The sequence below is a fragment of the Lycorma delicatula genome, chromosome 7, assembly GCF_047948215.1.
Source record: "Lycorma delicatula isolate Av1 chromosome 7, ASM4794821v1, whole genome shotgun sequence".
NCBI lineage: Eukaryota > Metazoa > Arthropoda > Insecta > Hemiptera > Fulgoridae > Lycorma > Lycorma delicatula.
In genome coordinates, this window is record NC_134461.1 from 2,682,753 (window position 1) to 2,698,200 (window position 15,448).

Below are 15,448 nucleotides of genomic sequence, written 5' to 3' on the forward strand. Positions count from 1 at the left end.
TAAACGTAGATCCGAAAACGCTTCGTTAGCGAGTTATACAGGTGAAAGATTTCGCTCGAGTTTCAGTTCCACCGGGTAAATTAAGGCTTTCTGAAATTCTGGGAAGGTCAATTAAGGGCAAATTCAATAATTTCTTACGGTTTTTGAGCTGGGAAATCGAAAAAAATAGGTCCCAGAACTGTATCTCTCATAGGTTCTAAGATATCCCGTGTAAAACGCCAAAAATAGGGTCAAAAAACACATTTTTTACGTTTGACGTATAATAACGTTGTTAAATTGGCGATAAATCGTACATTTTTTAAACGTAAATTGTATAGAATTTGATTATAAGAAGATTGAGATGTAAATAATGTCAACAGAAAACAAATAAAATTTTAAACATGTCGACTCATATTAACAGCAAAACAGATTAATTTTTAACAGATGAAAAAACTTTTTCTTTATGTACAGTAGAAAATAACTGGAGGAAGAAAGAATAGTTACTGTGTTTTTTTTATGATAATGATAAAATGCTGCTTACAAGTAGTATTTCATGCGGTTTATTAACTTTCAAAAATGCCACCGTTGTGTTCAACGCACTTTTCAACGCGTTGTACTAGATTTTGTGTCGCCGGTCTAACGGTATCTTTGCGTTCTTTGATTATAGCTGCAGCGTTGAGAATGCGAGCGATCAGTTCATCGCGTGCGTCTACTTTTTGCTTGTAAACCTCTTTCCACAAACAATAATCCAACGGACTTTACTTTACGATTTGGTACAACGCGACCGGGGGATACCTATGTTGATATTCCTAAACCGCTGCCGTAGCACTTTCGTTTAAAAATCCATAGATGAAAATCACGTCGGAATATTCGGCATTTTTCAAAACAAAACTAAACAGAATTTCCCTTTTTTAGCAGACTTGATTTTTATGCGCTGTAAAACGAATACAATATTACACTTCTTAACAGTTTTTTGAAATTTTTACGATAAGAATTAAATATTTTTTTGCGTTTTACAAGGGATATCATAGAAACTAAAAGAGATACAGTTCTGGGATCTATTTTTTTCAATTTCCCAGCTGAAAAACCGTAAGAAAAAATTGAATTTGCCCCTTTATTGACCTTCACAGAATTTCATAAAGCCTTAATTTACCCGGAGGAACTGAAACTCGAGCGTGAAACTTTCATCCTGTATAACTCGCTAACGAAGCGTTTTCGGACCTATGTTTATATAAACTTTTTTTTTATTTTTAGCCTCTAGAATGAGTTGTCAAAGTATTGCTCTATCCTCCTGAATCAGCCTGTATTTCCTTGATTTTGGGCATAAAAAAATTTTAAAATGAAAAAAAAATATTTTTCCTCGCTAATCGAGTTTGAATATCTTAGGAATTCACTCGATGTAACCGTTTATAATTATTTATTTTATAAATATAATTTAATCAAACTTAACCTACGCTCGCTTCGCTCGCTAACGTTGCCTAATTAACACAGTAATGTTTTGAGTATTTAAATAATAAATTCAGTAATTCTGACTATTATTTATTATTTAAATAATGAAAACATTATTGTTAATTTCTCGATGATTTTTTTTCCTTCATTCTCGCCTAAAAATTGTTATTTTTAACAAAAAAATGTGTGCTTCACACCGCACGGCCGAAGTGAAAACTTGTATAGGATCGCAATCGTTTCGAATTAATATATATATTACAAGTAGCGTATAACGATTACATTCAATAGCCGCTTTAACCTTTCACCCCTAGAACCAATTTGAACGTGTTTTTTCCACGATTATCCCATGTTTGTAGTAAAATTTTCCCGGACAAAGACTGGATTTGCTGCAAAATAATTTTTAATTTTTTATAGTTGTGATAGCTAGCTATTGACAGCTGATGTTATTTTATTTATATTATACATAAGAAACGAGATCGCTCGGACATATCTTTTGTTAAATAAATAAAAAAAGGGCGTACCTCGAAAACGGCGCGTCGTAGAACATTTTTAACGCCATTTTAAAATTCTTAACCCGAAAGGAACTTTGCCATCGCCCGGATCGATCGGTCCTAACCCACGCGTCTAGCGGCTACCGTTCTCGAAATACTAGCGCGAGCGAAATTCGCCCCCGCAGAATTGCAGGACCAAAATATTTCATATAAAGTAATTTTTTAACGGTAAACAGCAATCTTTACCGACAATATTTTCAAGTTTAGTGATATTTTTAACGCGTATAAATAAGGAATTTAAAATCTTCACTTACACTGACTTAAAGAATTATTTTTTTTATTATTATGAGCGATAGAGGGAGAATTATTTTGAATCGCCGGCACTTTTTTCTCCCACCTGGCAACCTTTATACTACATATTACACATCAAATGAAAAATGACCTCGGAAGCCGAGTCGAATCGGAACGGCATATTTTTTCACGTGTCGATAGGCCTAACGGTTGCCGAGTTATTGGCGGTGAAAAATCGGCAAAAAAGCTCCCTTAGCCTAGAAAAACGCCCTTACCGCGTCGAAGCGATTTTTCCAAAATCGTTGTCGTCACAGTTAAAAAGTCGAAAAAAACCTAAAAAATACTACATTTTCTGCTGAATTTTTTGACGGCAAGCACGTTTTTGTCGCGCGACGAGGGTCCGGGCAGTTAAGTTTTGAAAAACGGCCTTAAGGGCTGATTTATAAAAAAATCGTAAACGAACGAACCGAGCGTCAGAGTAAGAGAAGGAAGCTACCCAGTAGGTAAAGTCGGCTCGGAAATCCGATTTTTCAACTATAAATGGATTATCTCTAACCGTTATCGGTATAGAATAGTGCCGTTAATTGAACCGAAACCGATAGTAGGATCGAGTTGAAAATACGGTAGACTGTTGAAAGCGATCGGTCGGCCGGTTTTTCGGAAATTCAAGTACGAAATCCGATTTCACGTTGTCTCAGGCGAAATCCAAACTTACAGCGTTTCCGTATACCCGACATATGCATTATGACGGAGAGAAACCGTTCACGACTAAAAACGAGATTCGCCCAAGATAGGGTCAGGAATGATGAACTAAAAAAGAATTCTCAGCCGGCAAGACAAACAGCCTCGCTCTATCCCTGTCTCTCGCTCTCTCAGAGAGAGAGAGAGAGCAAGTGTGTGTGTATGTGGTGTGTGTGTTGTGTGTGTACATTAAATAGTCAATTGTCAATGTCTCTCTCTCTATCTGTGTCTGTGCGTGCGCGTGTATGTGTTAATGTATATATATGTATATACATATAATGTATATATATAGTGTACATATGTACTCTGTTGTCATATTCACTCACTCTCTCTCTCTCTGTGTGTTTGTGTGCGCGCGTATTTCTATTGTAAATATGCTTACTGTAAACTTAGTAATCGGGAGTGTGCGCGTTGGTGTGAGGTTGATGGATGTTGCCGGGCTAAACGCACATTCTTACTCTGTTATTATTGGCGCGGAGGGGATAACGTGATGCGCACTGCTGATCTGCGCACCTCGCTGCAGACCGCTTAGCAACAACCGCCTCACCTTGTAATCTCCAGCTGTTCCATTGAAACGGCTTTTCTATAATTACCACCCTTTTCTGTTAATGTAATAAGATTAAATAATATTTAAATTAAATTATCATAATTCCCTATACGTAATCTACAGTATCTTATTATAATAAATAAATAAAAATATACATATAATCCTCATTCATCCTCTGAAGTATTATCTGAGGCTAAAACACGAAAAAGAAAGTATACATAATGTAACATGTTTTGCATCAAAAATTACCGTTTATTATATATATATATATATATATATATATATACACTAGGACATCATTAGTCGTAATAAAATATATATGTAAAAATAATAAATAAATAAAAAATAGCATTATTTTATGTGAAATTGCAAAACCGGAAGGAGTTAAATGTAATCTAAGATACTGAAGAGCGAATCTCTGTTATCATCGGCTTAATTTTTATCGAATTTCCTATTCTGATTAGAAAGGTACTGAAGGAATTTGTGAGGGCGGTGTATAGTAACGCTTTACCGGACTATGACGGATGATAATTAAAGAAAAAAAATTTAATTCACACATACAGTTTAAGATGGTCGAAGTATACTAAGAAAATTTCATTTTTCTCCTGCGCAACTTATATACAACATTTTTCACGAATTGCACTACGTAGGCCATGTAGCCGAATGGTCTAAGGCGTCAGTCAACCCGCCTCACTGTAACACTTAGACATTCATCCAAACAGATGGATGTCCAAGTGAATCCAGGACAATGCTCTTGTTGAATCTGAATACAAATGAATTTCATCAATATGTATATTCAGAGCATTTATTAACTTCACTAATAAACATGAGAGTAGTAAACAGATCGATAATTCAAGCCTAGGTAGCATTATTTGCTTTAAAGCAAATTACATGAAATTGTCTGCTTAGCTAATAAAGTTTGAATGTAGATACAACAGCCATAACCCTTTATGGGGGCGTCTGAAAATCCATGTATTTGAGTTGAGTTAACCTCATCGCCATTGTTGAATTTAACTGGACTTATCATCTTAATTAATTCCATTAAATGCAACTGATCGTATAATTTATACCATCGAGATAACAACGTTGTGGGTAATCTATCGTCGTGATTCTAATCTAACGGGTCAAATACAACTGCAATAATAGAAAGAATAATTCTTTTAGTATCAATAGATTGACTAATTTGAAATGATAATGTGTCTATAGAATTGTTCCATAAAATGCCTAAGGCACGTTAACTGATGTCGGTGAGCTAAAGGAATAGAACAATTATGCTCAGGAGTAGCAATATTATGATTATTAAAGAATCATCTATGAAATGGTAATCCACAACATTGGAGTAGATTAAAAACATCAACCTTTAGTTGGATAGCTTCATCTAGATGGTCAGAGCCTGAAATAAAATCATTTCTAATAGCATTGCATGCTAATGGGAAATCTCTTTGGTTTTCATTTGATATTTGAATTAGGCATCTAGTGACGGTTCCATATGTTATAATTTTAAGTTCAAAATGTTTTGATCTGGAGATTCACACCACAAAATGTGTTGTAAATTAGTGTCATAAGGTTTAACTAGTATTTGACAACACATTTTCGCTATGTCTGATGTAATGAGTTATAAATTCTAAACCTAATATTATTGAGAATAAAACCTGTTGAACAACAGGCCCAACTAATAGTGTATCATTAAGAGATAAACCATTAAAGGTTTCAGCTGAGCCATCAAAGACAAGTCGCATTTTAGCAGCTAGACTTGTGGGCTTAAATATTTAGTGGTGAGGTAAATAATGTACATCTGAAGCATTAGTTAATAAATCGTCAGAATTAAGTAATGGTATATGACCTAATCTTAAGTATTCTTGCATAAAGGTGAAATATTTTTATGATTAGAATTGTTGCATAATCTCTGTTCCAGATATAAGAACCTACTTTTGGTGTTAATGAAAGAATCACCAAGCCGGAGTTTATCGGATTTACGTGGTAATGAAACAATAAATCTGCCTTGCTTGTTTCTAGCGGTATTAAGTTTGAAGTGTGTTTCGCATGTAAGAAGTTTCATTAAGTGAAACATCAGAATCAGTTTCATAATTTTTCCAAACCTTTTCAAGTATAGTTCAATGATCTAAGGTATTATCGCTTGTAAAAAGGAATGTAACAGTATTCTTATGTTTAATGTTAGATCTAGAATAGTAACTTGCATTATGTAGTTTATGAATGTTGTTAACGTTTGAAGTAGGATATTTGTGATGAAATTTAAATGCATTGTTGTATTTTAAAATTTCCATTTCCTAAACTGAATTCCCTAATCTGGCAGTACTATAATCTAGCCGTGTTAGAAATTAAATTACGATGAATTCAAATATGTAAACTAGAAGTTGCATTCCTTCAAGCGAGTTGACAAACGAAGAAATGTCATTAATGAATTTAGATGGAAGATCTGATTCTATTTTCAAAAAAAATTATTTTTAAAATGCAATCTGCATTAAAATATTCAATCATAGATTTATTATCAAATTGTTTTATCAATAAATCTAATGTGATTTTATAATTTTCATCAATTATTGGAAGATTTTGAATAATCGCTAAGATTTTGTCTTTTACTGACAAATGTAAATAATGTAATTTTTGAATATTTGTTAAATCAATACATTAAAAAAGTGAGGCCATTCAAGAATGTCACCTTTAAACAATGATAAATTGATAAGTTGCAATTGTAATTGTTTAATAACTGTGTCTACAGAATGTTCTTGATTATTTAATCTATGCTGACTATTTATCTGCGAATAATCCAATTCTTGTAATAGAGTCCTTAATTGATCTTCTTTTGACATAATTTTGTTCCTTGTCCTTAATGATTACAATTATTAATATGGTCAAAAAACATCACAAGTCAAACTAAATTACACAAATATTACATAGATATTGGTGTTAATGTAAATTACGAATCCAGTTTTAATGTAGTGAAGAAAACTCCAAAATAATATTTTTGTTCATTCATAATTTAATTATTATTGAAGATAACCAGTGGAAATTTAATTTTCCAAGCTACAATATATATATATATATATATATATATATATATATATATTATGTGAAATATCAGTTATATGTGAAGTTCTAATATTGTTATATATATATATATATATATATATATATATATATATACATATATGTGAAGTTCTAATATTGTTCACATATAACTGATATTTCACATAATTATTTAATTATCTGGCCTTATCCATTTTTTAGTCCTTCGGGCTAGATCATTTAATCAGGGCCCAATTTTATTTAGATCTTGTTTCACCTCGTGAATTTATCCAAAATTAAAGTTATTCAAGAGACTAAGCTAGAATATACTTTCACCGGTTGTCTTCCTACTAACTGTAAACATAAGAATACTGTTACACCCCTTTTTACAAGTAACAATAACTTAGATCATTCAACTATACTTGAAAATTTTTGGAAACTTCATGAAACTGATTCTCATGTTTCAGTTAACGAAAGTTCTACATGTGAAACGCACTTCTAATTTCATACCACTAGGAACAATCAGGGCGGATTCATAGTTTCACTACCATGTAAATCAGATAAAATCCAGCCCGGAGTACCAAAAATAATGTGCAAAAATTCCAACTGCAGAGTAAATCGTTAGTCGCGTAAACTGTATACATTAAGTAATTGCCGGATAGCCAAGTATTGTTAAGCACTTCCTTTATTTACTTTGAATTAATCATTACACTGTGTTACAATAGTTTTATGCTTTTAATTAAGTTTACATTTTGAAATATATAAATCACATTTCACAATGCACATTTTTAAATATACACACACTCACATTTTTAAATATGTTGTCTAACTAGAACACATATAGAATTTAGTAATATTATCTTTTCAGCATTTTAAAGGAAAGGTGAAAATTCATATATTAATAGTTCTAACAAATATTAGATGAGCTGAAAGATGAACAGAAAGTACACTTATTTTAAATTATATTAAAATAATATAAAAAACATCTTACCTCAACCGATAATGAATGTCACCTATCTAAAACAACGTATAAGAAATAATAATAGTTGATAATAAATCAAGAGTGACCGCAGACGCAAGGATCGTTACATTTCATAATCTCATTCTGTCACGTAATTTTTCCTTCGCTCCCCACCACTACACTACCGCAGTGGTGGGGAGCGTCTAGACAAACAACAATATCTTCAACTGCCAGAGAAAATAAATTATAAAAAAGTATTTCACGCGCACATGCGCGTGTACGGGACGGCAGCAGCAGTTTAACCTTGGACACAGCTGCTGTTTGATAGAGAAGGTTAATAACCTCTCATAGCAACAGGATTGTAGACAGCATGTCGCCGAGCTCTTCCGTCGATTATTGCTGTATGATTTACAAAGTTATCTCGCACTAAATTAAACTAATTTTTATAACCGGTTCTTTTTTTTATTAATTTATTTTACTCGAATTGACAACATCTATATGAGTAAGAGTTACAATAAAAATATAATGTGTGCGCGCGCGCGCGTCCTCCATTATTCTTTAATTACGCAACAGACTCAAAATTTAACGAAATATTTTTTGTACATCGCAGATCCATTCTTTTGATTTCATCGACCCAAAAATGTAAGGGAAAATTATTTTTTTTACAGAAAATTTACTGCATTAGAAACTGTCAGGTCAATTGAGGCGCTTAACTAACAGACAACAGATAATACGTTTTACAATGGCAACAGGATACAATTTTCCGGTTATTTTTTTAGTACTACCGTTCTGGTTGACAAAAAATGTACATTTAATTTTACTTTATCAGATTAAATGTATCACGTAACTGACTTATATCCGAAAGGTTCTTGATACGAATCCAGTTAATTTTTTACGTACGAAAATATTTATCTACTTCACTGTCATATTTAAAAAAAAAACAACAATAATTTTAATTTTGGGCATGCGCCTGTAGGGGTTAACAAAGAAATAAACATCGAACTTATATAATATAAAAATAAGCATTAAATATATATATTAAAATAATATAAAAATATTGCATCTTATAATAATTTTATAAGATGCAAAAAAATGATATGCACCAGGCCCCATAATGTACTATTGGTGGAGACATTAATTTTGAAAGTTTAAATAATTTTTTGTAAAAAGCCTTTAAATATGTTTTTTTTTGTCTTCAGTCATTTGACTGGTTTGATGCAGCTCTCCAAGATTCCCTATCTAGTGCTAGTCGTTTCATTTCGGTATACCCCCTACATCCTACATCCCTAACAATTTGTTTTACATATTCCAAACGTGGCCTTCCTATACAATTTTTTCCTTCCACCTGTCCTTCCAATATTAAAGCGACTATTCCAGGATACCTTAGTATGTGGCCTTATAAGTCTGTCTCTTCTTTTAACTATATTTTTCCAAATGCTTCTGGAAGAGAGAGAGAGATCCTCTCTCTCACTTCCTCTCCATCGTTGATCCCCCTATCAGCCCTCTCTCAATCACCCTCGCTCTCTCACCCACCTGTGTCTCTCACTCTCCCCTCTCTCTCTAAGTCACTCTCTTACTCATCCCCTCCATCACACTCTCTCTCTGTATGCGGTGGCTACTTAAACATGTTTGTATTTTTTAAATTTTCTCACTCAAAGTGCATTTTTACAAAAACTTTGTAATAAAAAAATTGATCGTTAAGGTTTTCGAAGCTTTTTAAATTTATTAATGCCTTTCTGTTCGTGAAAAAGCATTAAAAAATTTCTCGTTGGAATTAAAGCAAAAAAACGGCAACTGTAAATTAAAAATTTACGTAAAATTTAACCTCTGATCCCAATATTTTTCCCGACGAGAAGAAAAGTTATAACGGCGTTTGTAGTAATAAAAAATCACGCGTATAGAATTTTCGGTATATCAGTCGCTTAATTTATCAACCGATCTATCTAAGGAGGGTCGTTATATATTTCTTAAAAATAGTTTTCCTCTAAAAGAACGATCGACTATACATTTTCAACAATTTTGTGATTTTTTTATTTATTTAGCTTAAAAAATATAAATTAAACACGGGAAATGTTAAATATAAAAATTTGGTCATGAACTGTTTGTTGTATATATGTCGTACTGTTTACGAATAATTTCTGCTTTAAATATTATGTACGCATAATTATTAAGATATATTATAATTACCTGGTGTCGAACTCAGAACCTCACATAAATTATAAATATAGGTCGCCTTCTACAAACTCACTACCGATGTTTTTTTCCTTTCTTACGATTAATTATTGTTAAATATATATGTTAAATAAAAAATACGCCGATAGATTTCTAAAAATATTTTTACAAATTTATTAAAATGATTATTTGTAGCTTTCTTTCCTATCAAAAATTATTTTTTTCAAATTTTTATGTTATTCCCTATACATTCATTTATGAATATTTAACATTAACTGAGATCGGTGAAGAAACTGTAAGCTATTTTGGGTGTCGAACCCAGGACCAGTAAATCAGTATATTCTTTATAACGATACAGATGCGAATTATTTTCTCTCTAACACGATTCATTTTCATTACCAGACTTAAAACTTAATATAACTAATATATCACTCACGAAATACCCTTTGCTTATATCAGTTTAGTTAAATATATACACCGTTAATGGCCAAATAACCTAAAATACAACAATATAACTTGTTTCTCTTTATTTATTTATTATTATTACATTTATTAATTTATTGTGTAAAAATCAATCGGCGTTAACTGGAATCTAACATTTTTAATCTAATAAATAATTTGAGTAATACATACACAGAATAAAACAACTGCAAATTATTGTTTAAAAAATTGTAATAACATTAACAAAATAAATAAAACTCACCTTAAATCAGTAATAAGGAATATCTCAATAAAAAGATGAAATTTGGATAACGTTACATGTGGATTAGGTTAGACTAAACACTGTTATGTGAAGGCAGTAATTGCACTACGTATTCAGTCGCCTATCCACCAATAATTCCCGCCAATAACTAACTACAAGACAAAACATCTCGGTGAATTTCGTTAGTTTACACTCATGATGCTCTTCTCCATCTTCCCCCCACCCCATACGGAATCAACCGACATCGAAAGACACAACCATTTGTTTTAAACAACAACAAGATTATAATGAAAAATTATTACATCTAAAATTCGGTTTGCAAACTGTTTCTTTCACCGTCAATATTTTTTTACATCAGACCATCGGTTACACGTCCTCTAATATTTAATTGTTTTTAAAATTTACTATCAATCTTGCCGAACTTATAATTAGATAAAATATTAAAGAGAATTAATTTTCCCTTAAACTATAAGTGGACATATTACTACAACAGCCAACCACATACAAAGGGGTTATAACGAGATTTTTACTTATTATTTAATTACATATAATATTTATTTTATATACGTAATCAAGCTCAAGACATAGTAGATGTAAATACGGACCCGCACGCGCGCGCACATACAATTTTGTTATCAAGTGTTACTATATTTTTTAAATATCAAATCAGGAATTAAAAAAAAATATATAGTATGTGTGTAAGCGCGTACATACACCCGTAGATCTATTTATTAATTCACTTTATTATACATGTAAAGCCTAATTTTATTTTATTTAGATATTTAAAAATACATTTCGTCGTTTTTAATCAATACTTGGCTCTAAATGAATAAAACAATTTAATCCAAAAATTTTTGAATTTATTTAATTGTTTTATAAGATCCTGCTATTGCGCAAGAGATTTATAAAAGCACTAGACTCTGTGTTAACAGAGTCTAGACGTTCGTAGTCGAACGTTCGTAGTCGGTGGAGTGAGCAATGTTTACAAAACAACGAAAGCCGGCTAGACACCGCAGCAAACAACTTTTTTTTATTTCTTCATCACGCATTATTAAAACAAATATTCTTATCTGTTTTAAATAATTTATTAATTTTAACTAGCAGACTATGCTTCACTATGCTAGATTTCAGTATATATACTGTATACTATATATATACTATAGTACTATATGTATACTATAGTATATATATATATATATGAACACAATTGTAAGTTAGAAGCATTAACAAAATGATCATTACGGAAAAATACAAAATTTAACCTTTCCTTTTTACCCTTTCACTCTTAACTTTTCCCTTCCCGCTTCCCAATTTTAATTTTATCACGTTCCCTTTTCCTTTTATCTCCCTCCCTCTTCCTTTCCCGTTTTCTCCTTCTTCCCTTTTTTGATTTTTTACTTTTCCGATTTTTCCCTGTATCGTATCATCTTTATCTTTTCACCTTGTACTGTTACTCCGAATCTGAATTGTTCTTTAACATCGTTAAGTTTACACTCATGATGCGCTTCTCCCCCCGCCCATACGGAATCAACCGACATCGATAGTCATCGAAAGACACAAAACCACTTGTTTTGTGTCTTTATATTGTATATATTTTAAATACGTAATCAAGTTCAATATATAGTACAATACAATTTTGCTATTAAGTGTTATTATATTTTTTAAATATCAAATCAGGAATTAAAGAAAAAAACAGTATTAATCTGTTTTAGATGTAACATGACCTCCGTGCTATTAGAGAGGTAGCTACTTTATTTATTTTACTTAATAAGAAAGTTATAGCGATGTTTTGTTTTCTAAAAAAAAGCCACCCCATTTCCACTCCCATAGTCCGATTTTTCCCATTAACGAACTCGATCGAGATTTTGGGTAGTTATATTTTATGTATCAATTTGAAAGCGATTGGCGCAAAATTACGGCAGTTATCGTGTCCATAATATAAAATAAGTGAAATATATATATATATATATATATATATATATATATACTTATGATATTTCGTACTTTAAAATATTTCAGTGAGGGCTTATTACTCCAAATTTTTTGGATTTTGGGCACTTTTTGTTCAGTCGATTGCAATCAAAAGGGGAGGTGTACAACTAGATGTTACAACAGTCCTAAATCCAAAATTTCAACAATCTAAGGCTAGTCGTTTTTGAGTTATGCGAGATAAATACGTACACACGTCACGCCAAAACTAGTAAAAATGGATTCAGGGATGGTCAAAACGGATGTTTCCATTGAAATCTGAAAACCGAAATTTTTCGCGATCATAATCTACTTTCTTTACTTCGTACAAGGAATTAAAAACTATTAACTCGAAAATTAAAACTAATGAATGCAGTAATCTATATTATTAATATAAGGAAGTAATAATAAATAAAAAACTAACATTAGTAAAATAAAAAGATGGCTCTGAACAAAATTTACTTCCTGTGATAACTTTGTACGTAGTGATGATTGTGTGAGGGAGTTGAGTGGGACAAGATAGCAAAATTTCTGGAATGTTCAGACTCTCGTCTTTCCATCTGCTTCGCGCCATAATTCGTCAACAAAAAAAGAACTGCGTGTGTCAAAATGTGATACGTTGATGAGACATTATATTTATAAAATTATTTATAATATTATTATTACCTGTTCCATTATATAAAGCAATGTAGATAAAATAAACCAAACTTATATATATATATTATCTAATCTTTTCTTTCTGATAATTTGTTAAATTAATATTACTGTTATTAACGATTAAAGTTGTCAAATACACCAAATAATATTTATTTCTTTACGATCTGTAGCGTCGTTATTAAAGCCGTATCAAATTTTGTTTACTTACTCAGTATATTTAGCAATATTTTAAATGAATCTAAACGACCATTCAGAAAAGAATTCAACATGTAAACCGGGTAAGTTCTTTTAATAATAATATTTTATATTAAGAAAAATATTTTATATTATATTTTATAATAATAATATTTTTATATTTAAGTACGAAATTGAATAATGTGATTTGCATGTATGTTATATTAATTACAATGTTACGTTAAGTTAGCAGTAATTATCGGAATTGTAAGGCTTTAAAAAATTATTATTTATAGCTTAATCAAATATATTTTAAATAAAATAAAATAAAATTTATACAGATTACTTTATACATAATAAAAATAATTTGCTTTCAAGTAAGTACAGATACAATAAAAGAGAGGTTTCTGATTCTTTTGTAAACTAAATTTTTTGTATTTAATTTCTATTTAAATGTGCTCTAATAATTGCTACTTATTAATTATTTCGGGTGTCAATATTTTATTTAAATTCTGTTTTTTTGTTTTAAAAAAAAATTAGATTTCTGTTAATAACAAAATCTATGTATGTTTGGAGTGTCGCTTTATATGGAAGTGAAACTTGGACGATCGGAGTATCTGAGAAGAAAATATTAGAAGCTTTTGAAATGCGGTGGTATAGGAGAATGATAAAAATCAGACGGGTGGATAAAGTGACAAATGAAGAGGTATTGCGGCAAATAGATGAAGAAAGAAGCGTTTGGAAAAATATAGTTAAAAGAAGAGACAGATTATAGGCCACATACTAAGGCATCCTGGAACAGTCGCATTAATATTGGAAGGACAGGTAGAAGGAAAAAATTGTGTAGGCAGGCCACGTTTGGAATATGTAAAACAAATTGTTAGGGATGTAGGATGTAGGGGGTATAGCAAAATTAAACGACTAGCACTAGATAGGGAATGTTGGAGAGCTGAATCAAACCAGTCAAATGACTGAAGACCAAAAAAAAGGTTAGTTTTCAAATTGTTAGTTAGTTGTGAATTGTTAGGTTAGTTTTGTATTAAATTAAATATATTTTGGAAATTACACCAACTCAATTAATGATATTTGCAGCTTGTAACTGTTTAATGTAATTAAAAACAGTACACTGATCAAGAAAAGTATTTAAAAGAAAAAAACTTTTAAATTAACATTGAAATTATTAGGTTAGTTTTCAAATTGTTAATTAGTTTTGCATTGTTAGGTTAATTTTGTATAAAATTAAATATATTTTGAAAATTACACCAACTCAGTTAATGATATTTGCAACTTGTAACTGTTTAATATAATTAAAAACAGTATACTGATCAAGAAAAGTACTTAAAAAAAAAAATACTTTTACATTAACAACTCTACATTAACCGGTTTAATTGTAAATTCACAATATAATAAACTACCTATTCAAATTATTGCAGAATTCTATCACAAATTTAGAAATTTGTATTTGTGTTTTATATCAAGTTATATTTAGTTTCATAACATATCTAATGTAACCATAAATTGTTTTATTAGTGCTACAAATAGATGAAGAAAGAAGCATTTGGAAAAATATAGTTAAAAGAAGAATATGTGACTTATAGGCCACATACTAAGGCATCCTGGAATAGTCGCTTTAATATTGGAAGGACAGGTAGAAGGGAAAAATTGTGTAGGCAGGCCATGTTTGGAATATGTAAAACAAATTTTTGGGGATGTAGGATGTAGAGGGTATACTGAAATGAAACGACTAGCACTAGATATAGAATCTTGGAGAGCTGCATCAAACCAGTCACATGACTGCATCAAACCAGTCGTGACTGGTTTGATGCAGCGAGATCTATAAATAAAGTAATGAGACTAATTTAAAAAAGCTTTTTTTTTCTATCCAATTATACATGAATTTTATCACCTTCGAAATAGTTTGATTGGAAGCCATGCAACGTTTTGATGCAGCTGCAGGAGTGTTTTGATTATTTAAATAATAAATAATTGCAATAATTACTGAATTTATTAAATAAATACTCAAAAAATTACGGTGTTAATTAGTCAAGGTTAGCAAGCGAATCGAACATAGGTTAAGTCTGGTTAAATTATATTTATAAAATAAATAAATATAAATAACCATTTATTATAATTAATAAAGAGACTGATCATTTTCCACCGAAATCAGACTGCCTACTTTGTTTTTAAATAAAGCTATAGCTGTGGTGGCATTAATACCTACAGAACAATTAGTTTAACTAGTCATGCATCAAATACTTAACTAGAATTCTATACAGCAGAACTGAGAG